The 24,740-nt window shown below is 40.9% G+C and overlaps 1 protein-coding gene across 1 annotated transcript in view; it reads right to left on the bottom strand.

Annotated features, from left to right (window-relative positions):
- The window catches only part of pex5la (peroxisomal biogenesis factor 5-like a), a 76,324-nt gene that overhangs the window by 48,214 nt on the left and 3,370 nt on the right, over nt 1–24,740 (bottom strand). The window lies entirely within an intron of this gene.

Below are 24,740 nucleotides of genomic sequence, written 5' to 3'. Positions count from 1 at the left end.
AATCAGTGCAAAGGCATCAGGTCGTCTACTGTGTGCCAGACTATTACGGCCCAAAAAACCCCCGTGCCTATAGCTCTGAGTTCACACCATTAAGATCACCTTGCTGAGCTACTGTTCGCTATAGCTGAGCTGCCGATGCAATGATTGGCAGGACGTGTAAGAGTGCTAGCACACCACTGTCTGCTGCTGGACGGTTTTAACACTGACAACCAGGATATGCACATTATATGTAGGGGTAAGACTCACAAATGTATCTTCACAATTGTATTTAAAAAAGACAACATTGTCATCACAATTGTTTCTTCATCAGGCTTAAGGTTTAAATTGATAACCAAACCCATATACTGTATACAAACAGGCTGTTAAGCTTTATTGTGGCAGGTGTGGTTAACCACTCAACTCGCCTAGAGTGGTAAACATCTAAAAGGAAACATGTTTCTAATCATAAAAATATACAATTTCGAGTTGATATTCAGCAATGGTTGGTGTACAACTGTCGCGGTCTATAACACTGGGAGACTATGAAGATGCAATCACAGCCTTACAGTCGGGACATTTCCAGTGTGTGAGAGCCTGAACTCAACTCAGTGCTTGCCTCCTAATGTTTTCATCTCTTACAAAAAGGTTCCTTGAGGGAACTCTTGGAAGAGATGATGCGTAAGGACGTAAGGCTTTAGCACACAGAGGAAGCTGTAGCTTTGAGCTTACTCTGCATGCTGATGTTACTCTACATGGTTGCCAGTTTGAACCTCAGGCCATCAGAAAAAAAGAAAATGGAAGTGGAAACATCCGAAACATACTGCGACATTGTTAAAAAAAGAAAGTACTTAAGGAGGAAAAGAAAAAGAAACAGTAAAATAAGGTGTCACTTGTAGAGCAGAGCTGGTATCACATACTGTAGAGCAGTGTGCTGTGCAGTTCACTTTGAGTAGATCTGACCACACACTGTTATCTGGTGCTGAAAACCTTGTAACTATTAATGCTTTTATTAGAGCCAAAAGATATTGAATCTTTCTCAGTTTGTTCACTCAAGAAAAGGGAATGAGAGATTATGAGACCCAATATAATAATAAAATACTCTTTAATATGATAATACCTTGTTGTCAATGTAAAAGGGTTATTTTGGATCCAGTCGTTAGCAGAAATTAGGAATTTAACAGTTTACCTAAGTACAGTAGTTTCAGGACAGGAACAAAAATAACATGAAATAAAATGACAAAAAAACATTAATTTTAATTGGATGTCTGGTGTAGCGTTAGATCCTTTCTTAGTTTAAATATTATTGTCGTGCATTTTAGATCACATGAAGATTTAACACATTTCAAAATGTGTCTTCATGGCTGACTTCAACTTGAACTCGGATTTACATAATTTAACAATTAATCTCTTTTAGAGATAAAACAAGGCAACAATCACATTTCCTATCACTTTGTCTTTTCCACTTGCTGAATCTGCCAAGAAATTCAACAGCACACAACGTAATATAAATTAATGATTGGCCCTGAAAACTGTCTGATTGAGCGCAGAGCCGCTGAACTAAAAATGACAAATGAATGCAAAGTATCGCCCTCTGATCGTGAGATCTCCCCAGTCCTACATGCAAAGTAAGACTTCAAATGGCATCACTGTTTGTCTACAATAAGCTCTCCATCAATCACTTTTCAATATTAATCACCCTATATTGATCTTTCTCCATCAATCATATCTAGCCCTGAGGCAAATTTGGGATTTGTAAAATTAGGTTATACAATTAAAATTGAATTGAAATTGAAATGAATTCAACATTTTAATCCAATATTGCAGATTTGTGAGCTCACATTTGTCACATTGTCATATACTCTGTAAGGAGAGCAACTCAGTCAAATAAGATTCCCAAGAGTGACATGGTTGAAATTATTATTATATTGGCTGCAATGTTCCATTGTGTTTTTGATATTGATACCTAATACAATACACAATATGCATCCAAACACACGACAAAGCTGTTTTTAAAATGGGATTACAATGCAATAGTGTTGGTATTAACTGCAGCTTTCTTGAAATCATGTACTTTGACAATACAGCTATACAAAACAGTAATAAATCAGCAATAATATCAATACAATATGATTTCACTGCCACCATTGATAGACGATGTCGGTCTGAATCAATCAGTGGGATCGTTCAGAAAATCAATCGACATCTGCACATCTAAAAAACGTATTGTCACTTATATGTTAACTTGATATTATTTTTCTGTGCATCGATGCATGGACCTTGAGCATTTAAATAGATATACTGTATAAAAAAGTATATGTCGACAGTATTTGTTGACGTTGACAGTTAATTCTTGACTGTGTCACATGGTCTTCATCAGCAGATTAAGTTTGCTTAACTCTTAACTCTTAACCTTTAAGCCAAGATGGGCAAGAAGACTCAAGTCAAAAGCTCGAGAACAAAAGAATACATGAAATTTGGTGCAGCACAAAAAAAAACACAGGATATGCTGTAAATTCTACTTGTATGAAATGTGCTTTAAGAAGGGAATCAGAAAACGACACTGCTCCACTGTATGGGGGATAACATTTCAAAGGCACCTTTGGTCTTTGGTCGAGATATCACTGTTGGTCAAAGGTCAGGTGACATGACTGAAACAGGTGCACATAAAAAAAAAATAATACTGCTGATGGCCAACATGACACTAAACCCTCCAGCCTGGATGGGAACGCTGTCTGTAACCTCTGTAGATACTGTAGACTCATGTTGAAACATGAAACGCAGACTGCTGCTCATGAAACATTAACACTGGATGACAGAGCATGTAAAAAGCATGTCAATTTCAACTCAGGCTATGCAAGAACTCGACTCTCGATGTGTGTTTATGTATGCGCACACACTGGACACTGTATCCACTTGGCTGAAAACTCTAGTTGACTTCTGGGAGAAACGGCTAAGGAAGTGTCGGCACAGGTGTTAAATGTAGCCTTCAGTTTTCATCACAGACAGCTTTGGGCCCCTCCCACTTGGAGTGCTCACATGAGATGTTTTTTGGCAGTTGAATATTTCATTAACGAGAATCCGATTTGGCAAGAAATACACAAGGATTTTGCTGAGGTTTGTAGTGTGCTTGGTTGAGCACTCTGAGTAGTGGATAATGCGTTCCCATTTCTCATAACTGCATATATTAACATTTTTTTATATTGTATAACTTAGGCTACTATTATAGAGCACATACACAGATTTAACACTCTGGCTGGAGTTACAGTACATGTAGGCCATGTGTGGGGAAGATAATGGGATTTAAAACTAATTAAACTGTCGGTAAATGTGTATTTTGTCACTTATGATGTCTCGTTTCATGAGGAAACAATTAGAGGCTGGTAGCATTCATATGCATGGTATTTAATAATGCTAATATCTAAAAAATAAACCACATTTCTGGAATCCATATGGCGCGCTTGAGTTGCATTTCTGTTCACTTTCGTCTTACTAATTGGGCATGTGTCATGTTTTTCGCATTCACAAGCTTGTGTTAACACACTCTTCCACTCAGATGCACTACGCTGTGTTTACTATTCTCTCAACATGCTCTGCGTTCCTCTTTGCCCCTTAATTAAAGTTGTGTTACCGCGGCATCTAATGATAGGCATTGTTTTGACTTCCACTCTTCGCAGGAGAAGATTGATTCTTACTTTGGACTCTGTATATTACTCCTAATGTCTGTCAACACTGGAGTGAGATTGAATTGTAAAGCTGAGTGAAGTGAAGTGAAGTCCATCCACAGCTCGCAGCACTGATCATCTTGTTCTGGTGGAACCCGATGGTGGTTCTTTATGGTCGTGTCAGCCACAAGGACAGGGAGCAAGCTTTCATGTGAGCGGCCATGACCATATAGTCAACACACAAGCATATCAACCTGCTGTCACCTATTAATCATTAAGGCTACATGACACTTAAATTCTTTAAATTTGTTTTGTGTCACCTTGCTATCGGCTCCAGAAAAATAACAGCTCGTCAGCGGCCCTGCTGTTGTTTTTCTTCTTCTTCTTTGATTTCATTTGGTATTCAGCGCACAGTCCTAGTAATATGATAATCAATATATCCCTGTTTGCATACAATAAAATCGCAACTGAGCCCACACAGGCAAAGAGCGTCAAACTATAGGATTGGTAGAAATGTCATGTAGGGTCATAGGTATCTCTGAATAAAGTAATGCAGACAAGGATGTTCCTGCTACTCTTCTCATTTTATATCTTTTTCTGCTACCAAGAGCAATTTTGACCTGCAAATTAAGCATAAGAGACAGCTTCCATGGATGGAGTTCTGCTCCTTTAGATTGACAAGTTCATCAATTTAGACCTGAGAGAACTTTTCAATGGAGCTGAAATGTTAAGGCATGAAACAAGAAGAATATCGTGCCAGTCAAGACATGTGCTATCCAATTTAACAGATTCTAAACCGCTTGCAACAACAAAAGATCCCATTTCCAATGGTCTTATCCCTCTAACCTGAGATCAGTCCTTGAAGGATGCCAGCTGTACAACATGGTACTGTAGCTGTGCACGTTCGCTGTTTGTTCTTTACAAAACAAAGCTGATTCATCCGCTGCTCTTTCTCTGCTGCCATCTGGACCCTTCACTCTGATGCTCTCCAACCTGACCTTACTCTGCCACTATACTGCTGCAGCCTCATGTAGTGTTCGTTCTGTCATCAATGTGCTCATGGTTATGGCCAAGGCCAAAGACACCCTCATCGCTTCATCTGTAAAACCCACGAGAAGTGGAAGGAAAGTTAGTGGAAACTGTAACTGTAACTGTAACTGTATGTTTGCGGCCAGCAGTGGAACAAAAGGTTGTCTCTACATGAACCACAGCATTAAAAAGTAAAAAAGTCTTCCATGACATGGAGAGAAGTATAGTAATCGTGGACTGAGATAGGAAGATAAACTCTTAATGCTCAGTAGTAAGACCTGCTGCCAAATTTAATCAATATAAAATAAGTACATTTCAGTACTTCCAACTTACTAAGAAATAAAAAAGGATTCATTTACAGTAAAGGATTGGTTGAGTGGTGGAGGGAGAACACATGGAGACATGTATGTTTTTGAAACTAGAATGTGTTTAGCCAGTGTGCAACCTACTCTTAACATAAGATCAAAGGAGCTCATTTCTTCCTCTAAATAATGGCAACACTAAATGAAAGGGGGCACTGGCTTATGCAGTGTTATTATTATACTTTATTGTTAATTTCCCAGAAGCCCAAATGACCTGACAGCAAGGTTTGACATTACTGTAAGTCTCCATTTCAGCAAATAGCAGTGAGTCAGTTCTCTCCTTGATCATTCTTTGTACAGTAGCTACAGTCCAGCGCTCAGGAGCACATGAGCCATCTGTGAGCTACTGAAGGATGTGGCTAATTTGTGGAATACCGGCAACTCATCAATTCCTCATGTGAATTTGCTGATCAGTGCACTCTGTCGGCTAACACTGATGAGTGTCGGCTTGTTTCAAGTTAAACATCACACTTGCCCCGAACACCTCAAAGAATAGGTATCTTGTTTTCACATATTTTATTATTTGGTGTTTTCAAGTATTTTTGTGAGCGGATAAGTGGGTCAAGGGAAGTGGTGTATGTTGAGAGTAGTAGGATTCAAACCAGAGCATTGCTGTACCAAAGATGCATAGTTTGGACAGGTTAGACAGGAGGATTTGGCAATATGAGAACTAATAATTGGGCATCCCTCCTTGCTATCCTCAGGGTGAAAGCAGTGCAGTTTCAGTGGAAAGATGTTTCTTGACACCAGATTGATTTAAATCAAGTAGAATGTAGATCTCAGATTACATCTGTCATGAGTACGAAATCAAACAGACGAAACTCCTCTATCTGATTTGATAGCTAGGAGCCAGATGGACGGATATGACCTGAGAGGACAAAATAAACGAACAAATGAATTAACTCATCCCGACATTAGACCAATCCCATGCTGCTGTAATCAAAGAAAATCATTTTTAATCAGTAAACGTCACATAGTTCCTCTAATTGCACTCGTTTGTTTTAAAAATAACTTGCTTGAGTCCAACTCCCATTACCTGCCGCTGACTCGTACATTTCTCTCATCGGTGCCGAGAGCTGCAGTAATACCTGCAGGGCTTCTGTCACTGCTGAACTTTGAGTTGTAATTCCTCCATCAGCTGCAGAGCCACCAGCTGGACGGTAATAAAAGAAGCTGACATTATAGTCTTGTAAGAGTGCTGTGTCGTGCTGCTGCACATCTCCCACTATAATTAATCTACGAGGGAGAAGAATGAGGGGAGAACAGAGCAACGCTGAAAGATCGCTGAACTACAACAGAGGACACAAGTTTCAGCCGACGTTCCACACTTTTCCTCATGTTTATTCTGAGATAGTTTTGCAAGTAGAAAATGTTAGGTGTGTCTTATTACTTAATGTTTGCATTTTATTTTAGAATTGTTTGCAACCCTGTCTTCAATCCAAAATCTTTCACTAACCTTAACCAAAAAGCTTTAAGTGCCTGAACATACCCATAAAACGTGAATCATGCTGTAGTTATTAAAGTCAGATATTGCAGTGACATATGGATTTGAATACAAATTAAACAGGCTTTCAGTCAACACTTTGCAAATACCTTTAGAATAAACATTGCCCTTAACAATATATATACATATATACAGATATCACACATACATTATCTGAGAGTGACTTTGAGAGATAATAGGGGTGGCCATGATGGCGAGAGAGAGAGTAGGATTGAAAAATGAAGGCAGGTGATGATAGCTGGGCGGTAACACTCACGCAGAACTCAGCTTCTGCTTCTACTTTAACTCCCTCCCCTTTGATTACTCCTCATGTCCTGACGGAACAAAAGCCCTCTCCAGAGCCCAGTGGTCAATTTCCTCTTCCACCATTACCTGCCTATTAAGACAAAACTGTGGAGAAAGAGGACACTCAGCCCTTCTTGCAGAGCCAGCCCAAATCATTACTTACATTATAGCTGTGTCAAAACTTGCAGCTTGCAGCTGCTAATGATGAGGGATGGCAATAAAAAGGAGGATCCCCTCCGTGCATTGAGCAGGAGAGTACAGTAACCTGATTACTAGTGGCTGCCTGGAAAATGGCATTACATTATTGCTGTAGACCCGGCTCTCACTTCCAGCCTCCATGTGGCCTAGATCCAGACGACTGCACTGTCTTTCTCTCTGTAGAAGTGTTTGTATCATTGTGCTTTGTAAAGCGCTGTCGTACAAACGGCTAATTGGCATATGTCTGCCCCTGAGTGCTTTAATTGCAAAACGTGGCTTTCTGTCTTCTTCATGCATTACTATTTCAGCCCATCAAGATGTGTTTGATTTAATTAGCCACCTACATTAGGGGATACTGGTCCAGCTGCCTTTCCATTACATAGCTGAGAGGTGGACAGGAGGAAATGAATTGACCATATTGTGCAAGTTAAGAGCTATTGTCAGAGCGGCCTTCTAATGAGTTTACTTAAACTAGAAAATTGGCTTTTATTATTTTGATACTTGCAATTTAATCCAGGCCCACTCATTTCTCTGTACTGTATTAGGTTTCTGTGGTACTGAAATAGACCCTAGACAGAGCTATTTTTGGAGAGAGAGAGAGAGACACAGAGAGCGAGAGAGCGAGAGAGAGAGAGAGAGTCTCATAGACATTCAGTAAAAACAAGCCCAAGAGTGAGTACAGTCATGCTAACAGCTCTGTGAGGGTCCACTTGGCACAGTGATGCTTTGAGCTAAATGCTAACATCAGCATTGCTAGCATGCTCAGACTGACCAAACCATCTTAGTTTAGCTTGCTGAGCTAGCTGGTTAACATATGCTAATTAGCGCAAAACACAAAGTGCAGCTGAGGCTGACAGAATGTTATTAGTTTTGAAAGTATTTGTTCATAAACCAAAATGTTGGACAACCTGAAGTTTTTAACTAATAGACATGATTGTACGAACAAAATTTCCTGTAAAATCCACCCAGTAGTTTTCAATTAAAAACATAAATGTTAACGTCATGGTGGCGCTAGAATAATTATCAGAGGACCACTAAAATCAGAAGTATTATTCAAAACAAACAACTAGTTGCTATGTAAAGATATATAGTGGAGTAATGTCTACCTGAGAAGAGATGGAAGTTGCTCTGCCTCTGTTTGTGTTGTTATGCAAGCTTCTCCTTGCTTTGATGTCACAGCTGGGCCCACCGCCCATGCGCTTAGTGCATGTTTGTACATGTGAGCATGCCACGATGGCTAGCTACATGGCCACCGCTCTGCACCGAGCTCATATGCACCGAGCTCAGCTAGTAACACCGTTCCAACCAACGGCGTTGTCGTGGAAGCGTATACCACCCACCCCCGGTTCCACTATTAGCGCTGTCATTACTTTAGCCGTAGTTTGCACTGTTAGTGCTGTTAGCATTGTTAGCTGCAAGCCTCCGACACAGCCGTCGCAATGTTGAGAGCTGTTGAGAGGAAATAGAAATCCTCCCAATTTCATATACAGCAACTTTAATCAAAGCAAAGCTTTGGCTTATTTAAGTCATTTAGCTACCACAAGCAATTGCATGTCCTCCCAGTTGACTTCAGTGCCCCATTGGAGGGACCTTTACCCAACCGTTGCACACACACACACACACACACACACACACACACACACACACACACACACACACACACACACACACACACACAGTAATCAGGTTGCCCAGACACAGGCCCGTGAGGCCCTTGTTACCTTGAGCGACTTTGCCCAATTAAAGCCTTTGAAAGCAGCAGCTGCAGAAATAGAAAATTGTAGGGAGAAGGAGGGGACGGGTCATTAATTAATGTGCATGCGTCAGCACCACATCAACCTCCCAGCCTGCTGATCATGACCAATTTCTGAGCCTCCTTTTTAGATGTTGTCTTACATGCCAGTCTGCTCTGATCAAAATCCAATCCATATCCTAATTGCAAATACATAGCTGAGCAAGGTTTTTCCGGCTTGTCAGTATGGCTCGTTGATTACAGACCGACAACACCAACAGACAATCCAAAAATCAACTTCCATTAGAGCTGCAAAAGGTTGTCAAGTAATATATAATGTGTGTACGACGCCCAGATGGTCAGATCTGATTCAGATCAAGAAGACGTGATTAAAAGTCAGGAGTCAGACTTTCACTGTTTATGCATTAACAAGCAACCACAGGTCAAGTGTAGGTCCCCTGTTACACATGCCCACCCGCACCCTGATTAGTACGGTGTCACACTATGAAGGCCCTGACACCCAAACCCACCTCCCTGCTGTCAGCCAGCCTGCCTCTCGTTCACCGGTCCTTCACTGGAACGGATCGAGGTCCTGCTGCGTAAACAAGATAGGCTGCCAGTAACGGCTTATTGTTTGAGGAAGCTAATCCATGCTGTGAGAGGAAATGAAGGCTCTTCAGATGCAGCCATTTACATATCATAAAAAGATCTGACTACTTGAGGATATGACAGTAACGCAATCATTCATCGGACATTCATGGAAGATCAATCCATTATGATGTGCTTTCATTAATATGGTAAGATTATTTTTTACAAGATTTATTACATAATTTCAGTAATTCCTCAAAATGACAAACACAAATGTTGGCAGCTTCAAGATTGTGGCAAACAATTGTGGCGTTTCTTTGCATCGTAAGTAAATGTACTCCAAAGTGAACTGACAGTTTGTTCCATTCCGGCATTATGTCTAAAGAACACTATCTGGATCAACGCCTACTTGGGATAATACTGTTATCAGTGAAACTGAGCCAGGAAGTTTTTTGGACTTCCTCTGCACAGAAAGATCCAAGTGATTAAGCAAACATTTAAAAAAGCTATTCATTTAACCAAAGAAACACAAGGCAGAATTAAACCTCAGACTGCCAGCATCAGCTTCTCAAACTTTCTTTCTTAATAAAAATAAAGATCCTTGCATTTCCTCTGTAACACACATTGTCTTCAAACACAAACACAGCGTCTTTTCTGAAATACACATACTTGATTTGTATAGAACCAATTTTCACCAGAAGAAAAAAATACAAAGCTTATATGAATTACAGGTTTTTGGAAGCCACTGTTGCAGCGCTTATTGAGCAACAGCATTAGTTATGTGGACTTGCAGTGACTGTGGGCGCAGGGCCTTTAATTAAACAGTAGTTAACTCAATTTATCTCATGAACTGAGCTGAATATGCTGAATATGAGCTTTCATGAGAAATGTTAACATAACAGTAAAATATCTCACTAATTCAGAGAGGAACAACACTGCAATCCATCATCTTAGAAACGTTTAAGAGTATAATTACTAAGTTTATAATTGTTAAGTTTCAAGAAGAAGCCAAAGCTCCACACGTTATGCAAACTTAATGTAAAGGCACATCCAGAGGGACCATTAAGCAGCCCTTGTGCACTTAGCGAGTCATTTGTGGTTGCTGCTGATGTTTTAAAAGCCTTTACTGGACAAGTGCAGCGAGTCCAAAGCGGGTTGTTCAGCTGAGAGTGGAACTTTTCAGGTGTTTAAATGAAGAGCTGCTTCTCTGTTATAGCTTGTTTGTCTGGACACAATGAACTGAATGAATTTGGGGACTTTCTTACAATGACACTGTACCTGCAAGGCATGCAGTCATTTCATTTTTGAGAAAGGGTGCAGTCAACCGTCTAATGGCTCTAATGTGATCATCACATTGTAATAGTACAAATCTATCAAACTGAAGTATGACCCACAGAGAGGAGCATGCCCTAAATGGGAACCGCCAGCTGTTATATATGGCTCTCTATTGTGAGAATGCTTTACAATGGACTGGAATTTATTCTGTGTGTGTGTGTGTGTGTGTGTGTGTGTGTGTGTGTGTGTGTGTGTGTGTGTGTGTGTGTGTGTGTGTGTGTGTGTTTTTGTGTGTGTGATAAAGAGAAACGGTGACAAAGAGAGAGAGCGACGCCCACAGGCAGCTCATTACCCGTTCACCACAATCACAAGGAATCCATGATCCAGATAAATGTCCTCTCACAGTATCATTGATCTCAATGGAGGCAGCATGCCGTCTAACTCAACACGGCATCACTGACGTGCAGGGCTGACACACTTGCAATACACAGCCATGAATCTCTGTCTGTCACGAAGCCAAAACGTAGAGGTGATGTGTCACTGTTCAGTCTTGGCATCTCATTGCTCAGATTAAATGTTTTAAGAGTCTTTACTTTAAATCTGCAGTAATCCCCTTTGAAAGTTGTGACAGTAAATCAAACTGTGATCAAGGGTCAATGGGGTCTAACGCCATTTATTGCAAGAAAAGGAGGCATCAAAAAGCAGCGCCAGTATTTCACGACTTCTATCCTTTGGCAAAAATCAGACCAGGCTGGATTTTCTCGCTGGGCCCTTTATCAGAAGAAGGCTGATGTCCCGATATGACTTCGAGCACTAAGCCGAACATCACAAAAACAGATTTTCGGGAGACCATGGCCATTCATGCAGAGCAACTGTGCAAGGTGAGATACTGATGGCTGCTATTTCTAATTTCCCTGCACACTGGCTCACTCTGTTTCATTTGCTGTTGTCCTGACAGCTTTTAAATTAGATATAGACGCTCAAAATGTTTGTCTTTGACGCCTACTCTTTTTAAAACTAAGCAGCAGCCAGTCTAGATAGCCAACATAGCACTATTCATTCATCGTCAAACAATGAATTAGCACAAAGCATTCCATTAGCATCACATGTAATTAGGATAATCTACTATAATCTCACCCTTTGGCAAACACACATACAGTCCCACTCCTACCGACGCCCTTCCATGCCAGATTACTGTGGGACGTGAGTGAACAGTAACAATTCATCGAGTTCCTGACAAAGGAATCAGGTCGACATGCTGAGCTGCTTCATAGCTTTTTATGAAGGAGTTGTAACATCAATTTGCTATTCTAAGTCCTTCCTCTTCATTCACTAAAACAGAGGAACATGACGTCAAAGGATGTCCTTTAACCAAACGCACGGGTTCACTCGGTGATCTGTAATTATTAGGTGCTTGCATGAATCAGCGTAAAGGATGTTTTCTGCATGGGAACAGATATTCACTGAGGACACATGGCAAGGATTCCTCAGCACAACATCCACAAGTTCAGAGCCGAGACTGGCTTTGTGCCAGATCATCGAACAGTCGATAGCAGATTTCACAATAGCTTTGAGGTGTGGGGCCAATTTTGATCCCTGTTTTTATAACTGAAGACCGAAACAAGCTATTTTCAGTTTCTTATTTTTGTCATGGAGTTGTTATGGCCATTTACTTCAGTCATGAGACCTGCTTGATTTGGCTTTCAACCCTTAAACACGACGCTTTTGATAATGACAGACTGGAAACATCTTGTGACCAACCAATCAGTGTAAAGAGCTGCCTTCATCAATGCCGAAAATAATTTTTTTATGATTTCCTTCCCCGTGCTGGGTCACTCGAGTACACTTGAGTGGTTATTTCTGATGAAGCTACTGTTGTAGCTTTCCTCATATAAATGTCTGACTTCCAGCTCAAATCAAATCTGAGTAGTTCATCATCAAAGGAGAAATTTACTGGTAGAATGGGCTGATGGTAATGTGTGTGTGTGTGTGTCGGGGGTGGGGAGGGTGCTCTTCACACTAGATTAGATGTGGGCAGCGGTTTTGATTACACAAGGGTCTGTAAGGCGCACACAATCACGTCATACAGCTTAGTTTGTTACCATCTCTTATCCTCTGTCAGACTGGAGAGTTTCCATCGCCGCTCTGTCTGGCTGCCTTTTGACAACTTTGTGCAGGAAGTGAATGCAGAGAGGAACAAACTGTAATAATGAGCATGCTGTGAAGAGGCAACCGTCTCGTCTCTGATAGTTCCAATATATGATTTTTCTCTTACAGTCTGTTATTGGAGTTAAAGCAGTCGGCCATAAAAGAGGCTGCCAACAGCGCTGTAAAAATACCACGCATTATCTCGCTCTTCAAAGCATGAACACATCCTCTGTTGTGCACAACCAACTGATTTACATTAACAGAAAAGATGATGCTGTATAATAATGCTCTAACAGGATTGATGGAGCTGGAACCTGCTGGTGTTTTTACTTATATTATACATGTCTCTCTGGATAACTCTGAGTTGCTAATTAGAATTTACAGTATCTATTCACTACCGTCTGTCATGGATATGAGGCGCAATATCTTTACATGGATTTTGTTATCACAAGGATGGATTGGAGTTAATGAATCTGCAGGATTGAGCTGCTTCTTCGAATAAAAGTTACAGGATCTGTGCACACAAAGTAGGGGAGGAGACATTTTTGACTTTGAAATCATGCATGAATGTCAGGGTGGCATATGAGTGAATATGTTTCCTCTTAACTCCGTACATTGGGTCAACATGATAAGTCAATTTTAGCCAGAAACCTCACACAAACCATTACCAAATTGCCTGAACTTCAAGTCGTCCATATGTAACTTTACTATAAGTGGTTTGAAAAGCGTTTGTCCAATCTGTGTTAAAATCCTTTAAAGGTACAAGAAAGACTAAATCAAGTTTAACCATTCTTAGTGGTAATTTCACAACATTTTGTAAAATCGTTAGTAAGCACTAATCTGACCTGCTCTTGATCTGTGTCGGTTCTTCCCTCCCAGCAACAACACTCTTCTATCTTCTGTGTCTTTATTTCTCCTTGCACCACTGTTAAAGCTGTGACTGACCTTTTCTGTGGCAGCCTGTCTAACTACCCTGGAGTATATGATAGCTGGAGGATAGGCTTTAATTGACGTGATAGCATTCTTGAGGTGTGTAAGGTGAGGGAGAGGAGTAGGTATGGAGAAATGTTGAAAGTAGAAAGGTTACGCTGTAGAGAGGTCTTTGTCATCTAAGCTCATGAAGAGACATTTCCAACCTTGAGCAATGATGGGAAAGGAAACAGAAGGATTTCGCTCTTTATTTATACAAACAGAACCACAACATTCTATCCAAGTTTTGAAATTAGGCTTAGAAGGTCTGTTGTCACATTTTATGATGTCATCAGCCCAAAATATAAAAATAAAAGTCCTTTATCAAAATCCTTAATTTTGATAATTTCATTCAACACATTAAAGTGACAATATATAACATTCAGATCATTGGTATAGCAGCAAACAACTGCTATGTAAAGTGGAGGAATGTCTACCTGAGCAGAGAATAAAGTTGTTATCCGAGCTTACTTGCTATTTTGACGTAGCCCGGCTGTGCGTAGATTTTAGTGCATGTTTCTGCTCGTGAGCCCCACTGGGTCGTACGGCGGTTGAAGCTGATAACCTCATCCTGACGGACAGCTTCGTCGTGTTCTGCTAATCTCGTATTATGCTATTATTAAATCGACTTTCTTTAATGAATATAACTCGTCAGTGCAGGCTTCCGTGCGGCGAGCAGGGAGCAAAAATATGTTGACGCTAATCCTACCACCACTGGAATCTAATTCTACAAATAGTATAATGCTATTCCCTTGATTATAACCGTTGCCAACAATGTTATCTTCACCTCACCTGTCTCTCCTCTGCTCCGTGTGTGTGTGTGTGTGTGTGTGTGTGTGTGTGTTTGAGAAAAGCTTCTCAATGAACGGTCCGCAGACATAACTTGTTCAATGTAGCCCGCCTTTAAGCTCCACAGTCAATGAAACACAAGGGCAGAGGCTATTATATATAGAGAGAGGAAACACTGATTAGTGTAGCCTAATCTTTATTTGAAAATATGTTGAAATGTCGGGTTTAAACAGAATGAATAGACAGAATTCGAATGGTGATTTAGAATTTGGATGTCAACGTTATCAATGAAGCTTTGAACTATTCGGTACAGCCCTAAATGTGATCAGTTTATCACTTCAATAGTTTAAGGACTAAAAAAGTAATTTTGAATATCCTCAGTAGAACCATGTTTCGCTGCCTGACTGCACCTGATTGAGCCCAAGTCTTTTCTACGACCTTTACATCGGACTGTATAGATTTCTCTCTCTCTCTTCAGATGAAAGCAAAGCAGGGCCAAGCCTGAAAAAACATTCCACTGGCCTGCTTCAAGTACCACGGACATGCAACTCTTATCTCAACAGCTCGCTTATCTTTTGTAAGCTGGAACAAGATAAATCATATTTAGTAAAGTCTCAACTCTAAATGAACTTGAGAGAATCAGGCTTTGCTTCTTCACATTTATTTAAAAAATACATTTAATAGATTTACAAAAAAAGAAGAAAAGTATTTTTAGTGTCTCCACATTATTTGATGACTATCCGCTGAGATGAATTAGAGTTGAGTTTTCAGCGGACCAGAAATAGAAGTGGATCGTGATTCATTATCTCGACCGAAAGTTTATTTCCATTCATCCATCCAGAGACTTGTCCGTAGTGCAGCTCATGGTGTGCATTGGTGCGTTCGTTTTCTTGGCTTACATGATTGAGCCACATCACTTTCTCACACAGCTGGGCATTCATTAGAGCTAAAACAGCAGGCAGCTGCTTTCTAGGAGCAGATCTCTTTTAGTTGAAGTACACTTTAGCATCTACAGCACTTTTGACCGCTGGATTTTGATCCATGTTACACTTGCCCGCATTCGTTTATCTTAAATCCAACAAATCCTTTGTTTCGCACACAAATTGTGCAACGACCAGTTCGAGTAAAAAGTTCTAATGGTGTGTTCACAACAAAGGCGTTTACATAAAGAGTCAATGCAAAGATGGGAATGGACATTTGCATATTTGCGCAAGTTATGTCGCAACCCAAACTCTATGATTTGTACAGAGACCAGACGAAAATCTATGTGTATAAACCATATCCTGTCTATAGTACATACAATATCGTTGCTGGCCTATTTATGCCTGGATGGTGTTATTTTTGAGTGTTAATGGTGCAGCTACAATGTCAGCATAGCCTAGCACCGATCTATCTGAACTTCATTCAGAATACAAGCATTTTAAAAGTTGTTTGCTTGTCGTCTTGCGGACCTCACAAAGCATGATTTCAGACTTTTGTTGTTTGTTTTCTGTAGTTATTTCGGCAACCTTTTTATCCATTTATTGCAGTTAAATCACAGCAAAATCTGTTTATTTTAGATTCATATCGCTGTAGTAAACCAGCCGGCGTCTGGCTTGCTAGATACAGTAAAAGCAGTGCGCCTCTGGATGATATTTTGAACCCAGACAGGACTGGGTTCTCGTGGCGCAAATGTCGTCTTACGGCCAGGTGGATGTTTGTGTGCAGGCCAAAATTTGTAACTGCAAGGACTGTACTCATAGCAAGGGCACCGTCCGCTCCAGTTTCCATCCACACTCCAGTCCAGTTGACTGCATATACACCTCTAGCTGCTATGACCAGAACTCCTAGCAACATTTCTGATGCTAGCGAGGTTTTACTGCTCCGATAACGATCACAAACAACAGGAAACATGCTACAATCTGACCTGAGGAGTATAGATTAATCCAAATGAAAAGAAAAAACTATAGTACAGTGTAATCAAAGAAAGGGCATTGCCTAAATCTTTTGCACACATTCCCATCTGGGAGATTCCCAGTACAACCACTGTCCTCTATTGTTTGTCACTACTGGACCAGAAGGGAGTTAAGCACCTCGCTCCGGTTCACCTTGATGAGAGTTTTTAGATGTGGAGAAAAACCTTCCTAAGTCCTCACTCATTACTTTTCGCAGGCAGTCCAGAGGTTAGAACCAGTGACTTTCTAATGAACGAAAATGCCCTCTCCTCGCAGAGAGAGAAGCAGATGTCAACGTGCCGCAATGCTCCATTAAGAGTTTAATGTATCAATTGTGTGTGTGTGTGTAGGGTGTGTGTTCTTGTACTTGCTACATAGTGGGGTTCAAACTTGATTTTAAGGTCCAGGATAGAAGTAGGTGTCTGTTTAGGTCAGGTAGTTAGTTGTGATGGTTAAGGTTAAGGCAAGAGGCTAGTGAATGTATTATGACAATGGTGGTCCTCACAAAGACAGAAGTACAGGTATGTGTGTGTGTGTTTGTGTCTGGGTCAGCTATCAGATGTTTCCTGCTCCAAATTATCGTTATTAATATCATATTGCCATCAAAAGTTAAATATCAGTCGACCTCTGGTAGGTACACTGTAAACCCTGAATGTAGACGTAAACGCAGAAGTATAAATACATCGTGAATGTGTACAGCCCTAATGTCCTTCCGACTGTGCCATATTACTGACTGACTGCCGCCTCTTTCTTTTTGTGGCACCTTTGCAGAGGGAAAAACATTTTTCTCTCCATGCTCGTAGAATATTGCCTACTTGCATTTTAAGACATCTTGCTCATTTTACAAAATTTCCGACCAGTCTAGATAAAAATGCCCCTGAGGAAATAAGGTCCATTGTGATGACAGCCTGAGAAACTGAGGTTTGACATATACTGTATATGGTTTCTCTGAGTTTCTTCACACTGTCACGAAGGGGAAAGAAGCATGAGAGACCGTTCAATTTAATCAATCTAATCTGTGTGGGATGATCCGACACAAACATACCACACACACACACAGATAAAAAGCGTCAACAGTGCAACATAACAACGATCTCTGGTATCTATATTACTTGAAATAGACATTCCCACAGCCAACAAGACTTTAACTGACACACAGGCCTCCTTCCTTGGAAACAGACACAGTCACAGACACGTAGAAACACCTACACTCTCATTGCCTCTGTCAGTGATGGATTATGCTGAGAGAGCAATGGATTGGAAGAAACAATGGAACAACGTTCATCTTGCCACAAGAGATGAGGGTTGTAGAAATAAATGGGTACCTATTTAAACAAGGGCATATAGTGAGATATATCTTTGTTTTGCTTTGTCTTTTTGACATCCTCAACACATTTCCCACCATACCAATAACTAGACTGTCACATCATATTGAAACATCTGTTTATCTCTTTCAAGGTATTTGTTCCAACTGTGAATTCAGTCCCATTGTTACTTCTCCTTCGCCCCATTTTCATATCCCTCGCTCACTCTCTAAATGGATGTGAAACTTTGCCAGTAAAAGTTATGTACAAAGGAGAGGTTTAATTCAGATTCTTTCATATATATAGGTATATTAGTCATATTTGTCATGTAATTTGTTTTCAGGTCTGTCTTGTTAACAAGATCTTGATCTCAATGACGATGACAGCCACTGTGTAGCAATTAATCACACGTCCACGCCATGCCTCATTACCTACACTTGTGTGAACATGCCTGCATGTCCGCGGGCATACAGATACAACCACATACTTTATGAACAAGCTTGAACTGAGATGCACATGCAGTCATAGCAGGATTGTTGGCCTGTGGGACTGCTTCAGGTGAGGAGCCGGTCCTGCTCTGCTAACGAAACCTTCCTGCCTTTGGACCTGTCAGCTGGTGTACCCTTGAACTCCGCATACATCCCATCTGTACACCCAGCTCCTCTCTGTGCTCCGCTCTGCAGCCCAGCCCTCAACTTCTGCCAGAGAATTCATTAACCGCAAGTCTTGAGAGTATTTATAGAAATTCAAGGCAATTCCCTCTCACCCAACAGACAAACTCCTTCAGGAAGTTATGGTGCATAGACACTGAAACACACCACACTGGATTTGAAACACACTTCAATGAAAGTGGTAACTCGACTCTTGCCCGCTGTAAATCCATCCGCCTCAAAACACTAAACAAGCTCCACAAATGTTCCGTCCGTCTTTGCAAATAATGTTAAATTGCCACATTTTTCAGCTACAGCATCGTTATCCTCCAGACTTCATCCCTCATTCAGCGTGTACAAATAACATCAAAGATTCCTATTACCACTCCAGCCTTACACAAGAGAGCTTTGGAGGGACAAATTATTAGTTCATGCGGCAAAAAGCTCTTGAAATTAATTGATGGGGAATTTGAGAAGCCTCAGTTTCATTTTTTTGACTTTTGTAAACAGCTTGCTGCTGTAAACTGTCGGGTAGCGCTCGGTTGTAAATCGCGGGCTGTGACGAAGAGTGTTGAAATTGTCATTAGCGGCGATCATAAGAGGGAGGTAATTGGTATTTGTGGATACACGATAATTGGTGTGATAATATTCAGACCTTGGATTTCTGCAGTGTTCTCCAGCAGTTATCTGACAAGATCACCGACTGAGAGAGGAAGATCTATTGTGTAGAGCTGAGGGTGAAGATAGAGTTGTTAGGTTCAAATCCACAGGCAGGATGTCGGCAGTCTGCAAATCAAGAGATGCTCTGGCTCGAGGGGTGAAACAGATTCTCCTAGTGATGAGAATGAGGCATGATGAAGACGAGAGCAGCGTTTCATGTGTTTCCCATGCAGCAACTGCCTTTAGATATACCTCACTTCTAACGTGTGAGTCTGTTCTCACTATCAGCTGACTGTAGCTGCTGTGCTCTGAAAAGCACGAAGAGAGACAAAGGTAACATGCATGAGTGTGTCTTTGTTTTAAAACTGTAAAGTGATTAGGCAGCAGAAAATTGCATGAATTTGACAGATTATGAATGTGATTCAAAAAGCTTTTATTTAGAGGTTGAATTAATTTGGAGAGCGTTGGTAGCCGACTGGTTACAGTGCATGTCACTGCCTTTGTTGCATGTCATACCTCTTTTTCTTTCTAAAGTGAAATCATTGTAAATATAAAAATATTCAAAGTCGATTATTAGAAAAATCAGGAACACTTTTGCTATTTGTTTAATCCTCTTGGCTACGACGGTCATTGTGTCCGTGCGACTTAAATTTCATCATCCTGTCCTTACTACCAGCGACTGTGCATGTGCTAGTAAAATAAACTGGACGCTTGTTTTGTCTACTGTATGTGATGTATTCCCCATCCTTGGTTCTATTCTCGCACACAGTTTTCTTTTTTCTTTTTATTCAGCCAAATAAAACCAACAAAGAATCTCTCCTGCTGTCAGTGACTCGCCCTCATTTCTTCTAGTGTGCATGTGAAGAACAATTGCCCACGATTGCAGTACATATAGAAGCACATGTGTATCAGCAAGTGTGTGTGGGAAACACGATTACCAAATTTCATAGCAATTTATCCTAGAATACATGTCGAGACATTTCACTAAAAGCCCAAAATGTCAACCTCATGGTGGCCCTTCAGCGGAGGTATTCAAACTGTTAGGGGGGCCTCTCCAGTGGGACCGAGAGTGGCTCGAGAGTTGTTGTTTGTTCACTAAAAATGCCAAAGGTTTGCTTCTATTCCTTGTTCAATATCTTTTAAATGTATTGTCTTTGGCAGATTAGTTGCTAATATCTATTATTTCTATTCGGAGTAGTGGAAGAAGCATTTAAGTATACAGGCCAAGAAGAAGAACAGCCAAATATTGTTTTTCAGTTAAACTAGTACCACTATCGCATGTAGAGTCACAGACGTAGAGCACTATCTATGTATTTAGTGCCATCTCAGAGGAGGGTCGGCACTAGCTAATCACTGGGAAGTGAAAGTCCTGCTCACATCTGCCACGGTGAACCGCATATTTGTTTATCAACTGTTCCCATCCATGATAGCTCATACCTCTCCCCGGAGGACCAAACACATGCTCTCTCCTCTCCGCCGCTGAGACGAATGGTTCCTGGAGCAAATTAATTCCCAGTTGGAGGATGACTGTAATGAATGGGTTGGGCGAGAGAGATGGATGGGCTACCCTTTCTTCTGCACAGCCCTCTGCTCCCAGTAACAAAGATGCTGAGGCTTGTCCTACTTTTGTGGGTGGAAAAAATGTGGCTTAGTACAGTAGCTCAGGGGACTCTCCATGTGGGGCTGCCGTGTTAACTGACTTGGAGCACAAAGACACCCAGAGGAAATCTACCAACAGAGAGAATGATGTAGAGCTGTGAAGCTGTGAATTTGGGTGCTTCACATTGATTATATCCCTTCTCAGATGCAGGCTTCTTGTTTGAGAAAGCATGATACACCATATTGATATATGGTCTGTGTCTGTGTGTGTGTGTGTGTGTGTGTGTGTGTGTGTGTGTGTGTGTGTGTGTGTGTGTGTGCGCGTGAGAGAGAGAGTCTGTAGTTCAGGCAGAGTCAATCCCATGACATTCAGTTTGAGACTAATTATGTCGTGTAAGGCTTGTGAGCTGGTTCTTTGCAATGGTGTAGGGAACACTTATCCTGTGTCACCCTTTCTGTCAAAACACAAAAGCACATGTTTATTTGAGCATAAAATAAGCAGCAAAGGTCTGACAGACATGATGCCATTATTTATCTTTTGAGCAGGCATGGGCGTGTCTAGTGGCAAAAAGCTACACTTCTGCAACACGCTCTCCACCTCCGGTACCTCGTGAAAGCTCTGTACCTCAACACTTATTAGATATTAATGAAACTACAAAAAACATTTAAAAAATGAAATAGACAATGTATTGTAATAAATATAATATAATAAAGATATGAAAATAGAGTTCCAACAAACCCTTTATTGAAAATGAAAAGGCGTTCTTGTCGATGGTTGCAAAACGTTTTTATTAAAATGAGATATGTAGGATTTGTAAAGTGTAGGACATCAAATCCCGTCATTTTCTCCACCTCATGCTAAGGCTACCGGGTTTCCATCAGAAAAGGTAGGCCTGGTGGTAAGTATCTTTAGATGATGGCCAACGACCCGGCGGGGTCAACGTAAACGTAGGGCCTACAGTATCTGATAACAGAGTCGTCAGCAGCACTGCCATCAGCAGGGTCCGTGCCAGAGGTGGAACCTTAGTTGTTAGTTGGCAAGAATGTTGATAACATTTCCTGAAGCTGGTATATTTGTGGTTTAAATTGTCTGTTTATACTTTTTTCGTGGGATCTTTTCGGACGTTTAATATATTTTATTCCTGAAAGGTTGTGTTTGATCGTCAGTCTCATTAAGACTGCGGCTTTCAGAGAAAATCTTTAATTGGCTCAAACCATAACAATCAATAATGGAATAGAGTTGCTCCAATTAGATTGTGGTAACCTTTAGCAGAGCGCCAGCGATCAGCCAATAACCAGTGCAAGGTTATTAATAGGAAATTACATTTTAGGCTATATTGATTGTATTATAGTGAATAATGAGGCCAAAGTAAAGCATACTTTAATTCATAGATAGTGAAGATTAGACGGTCACCATAACATCAACATAATATTTTTGGTGACATTTCTTTTTTTTCAGCTTCACTTTATGCTTCACTTTGGGTTTATGAATCCTTGTCAAAACGCATCTGAAGATGTAAACAAGTCTATGTTATCGGTCTAAGAATGCGGCCTTATTAGTTCCTGACAAGTTAACATTCCCAACAGTCTGCCTTGTGAGGGGCACAGCAACGGGACATGAATACGCAAGAAGCCCAATCTCATTATTTCAATCCTGTCACAGTTTTGGATTTTGAGGTTTTTTTGTCTGCGTTAAATCAGGATTCTAGCCGTGGATTCGATTCTCAAACAGGGAAGAGTGATAGACACTATAGTCTCACACACATACCTGCACACAGACACACACTCCTACTGTCAAACTGACTATAATGAACTGTAGCACAGTGTATGAGACACAGGAGGTCATCTCATCATCTCAGTCAGACAGAAATAATTCATCATGTGAAATTGAAGAAGACTCGGAGGGACAGATTAGGGACTTGATTAAAGTTTACATACAATAAACATAAACAAAACAATTGAAATAAACTGATTTTGTTTAAGTACCATGGCAATAAATTATGCCTTTTATTCCTCCTTTCACTTTTCACTGCCTTCATCCCAATCTCCCATATCCCCTTTCATCATTCACACCCACATCTGACCCAATGTTCATTTTTTCACTTCTAATGATTTTATAGGATGGATGGGTGGCTGTTACTAGGGCACAGATGACAGCAAAGAAAAAAAAAATTCCCACGCTATGTTAGCAAGAACAACAACCCCTCAATCAGCTTATAGCACAACTGCTGCTGATGTATGCTTGAATCCCTCTTAGTCCCTCTATTCTGCTTTATGAGCTCCAAAGGCTGCTCAAAGCCTCTGTCGAGCCTCAACTACCCAACCAGGGAGAAGGACAGATCCCCCTCCGCCAGTAACTGAGGACTGGATGCCAGCCATCTTGGTGGGCACAACGGCACAAACAAGAAAGAGACATACAATACACACAAGCAGTATCAAATAATGTCACGTGTGTGAACGTTTCAGCTCAAATTTCACAAGCGTGAACAGTTTGTCAAATAACTTTCCAACGCAGACAACTAGGAGGCTATTGATTACAACTCAAGGTGTGGGGATATTAGGTATTAAGTTCTGCCATGCTTGCGAGTTTTTACTCAAGTCCTTCAAGACAAATTAACTTTTCCAACACTCTACTCTACAGAAAAGCCGTTGCTGTCACACCTGCTGGCTCCTCCATTAGCAGAATCCCATTTACCCATTGGAAGTATTTGGGGTGAAAGCTGAACTTCTGCGGCAAAACCTGCCATGAAATCTGTGTAATGCTCGCTGCTCTGTCCATTGGAAATATAACAGCTTTGCACGACCTTCATAAAGTGCCTAACAAGCCGCCCAGCTGCAACGACAACCCAATGTGAAAACAGGTTAAATCCATCTTCTACCGCCCCCTGTAGTGTGTGCACAAAAAAGACAACCGAGTCTCCCAGTTCACTCGTCCGGGCGAGTTAGCAGAGACGATGTTGCGTGCATTGTCGTGGACACATGAAGCCACTTTCCCGGTAAGTCTACACCACATCAATTAGTTAGCTGCGAGATTGTCAACTATGCGTGTGCCTGGTATACTCTGTCAGGTAAAGGTGGACCAGCTATTCTCATGTTAGTGACAAGCCGCCCCTCAAAGTATTTGTTTTACTTTTTAATTGATAGCATTAATCAGTCAATATTCTTATTGTCGGTAAATGTTTAATTATTAACATCCCTAAAGCAACTAGCTTCTTTTGAAGAAAAGATTGTGTTCCTGTTTGAGTAAGAAGGCTGAAAAGAGAATCATTCTTCAGTTAAACAATTTTTGACATTTTTGGGGGGGAAATAAATTCAGAGAAAGAAAAAAGGAAAAAACTATTTACCTCCTCGACGCTCGATCCCACAAACCTTCCAGATCAACTTTACATTTCTTCTGATGTTAAACGATGGCCTGTGTCTAGTCGGCTCCTCTCTTTCTAATTATCCTTTGGTGTGAAAATACATCTTTCTTTAACATTTTCACAGTGCTCATTTCTCAAAGAACTTATGAAACTATTCTCCAAAATACAGTGACTGATGAGCTTTGGACTCAGCTATCTGTCTTGTCGACATTTACTTTCCTTCCCTACCGCACGTCCCCAACAAGGAGAGCAGTACTGTCTGTACTGTAGAGCCCTGGTTCCAGCCGGATACCACCTGATTTCAGTCATTATCCTGGCTCCTGAAACAGTCAGGCCTATTAAATCACTTTTAATCAAGACCATTGTTCAAGGAGGCTTTAAAATGGTCTCAGTGGGAAAAGCGTTTTAGACCCCTTTGTCATGCCTGTAGCTGACCACCTCGGCTGTGGGAGAAGTCTTGATGAAAGCCTCTTAGTGCCACTTTAGTAGACTTAAACCAGAGTTCACGAATGATGGCCTGTTAGACCTGATGTTCACCTCTAATTGATGAATGCTTGTATTGTGGCGTGAGGTGCATGATTGCATAGACTCCTGCTGATATTGTGATGCCCTGTTGACTTGTCTGTGGATTGCGGCGCTCTGTTTTTACTGCCTGTTGGTTGATTATTCTGAATCTGCATCTCTTCCGCCATTAAACACTACTTAATTTTC

This window comes from Anarhichas minor, unplaced genomic scaffold (genome assembly GCF_050575085.1).
Source record: "Anarhichas minor isolate MPS153535 unplaced genomic scaffold, ASM5057508v1 ptg000010l, whole genome shotgun sequence".
Lineage (NCBI taxonomy): Eukaryota > Metazoa > Chordata > Actinopteri > Perciformes > Anarhichadidae > Anarhichas > Anarhichas minor.
This window is presented reverse-complemented; position numbering and strand designations above follow the sequence as displayed.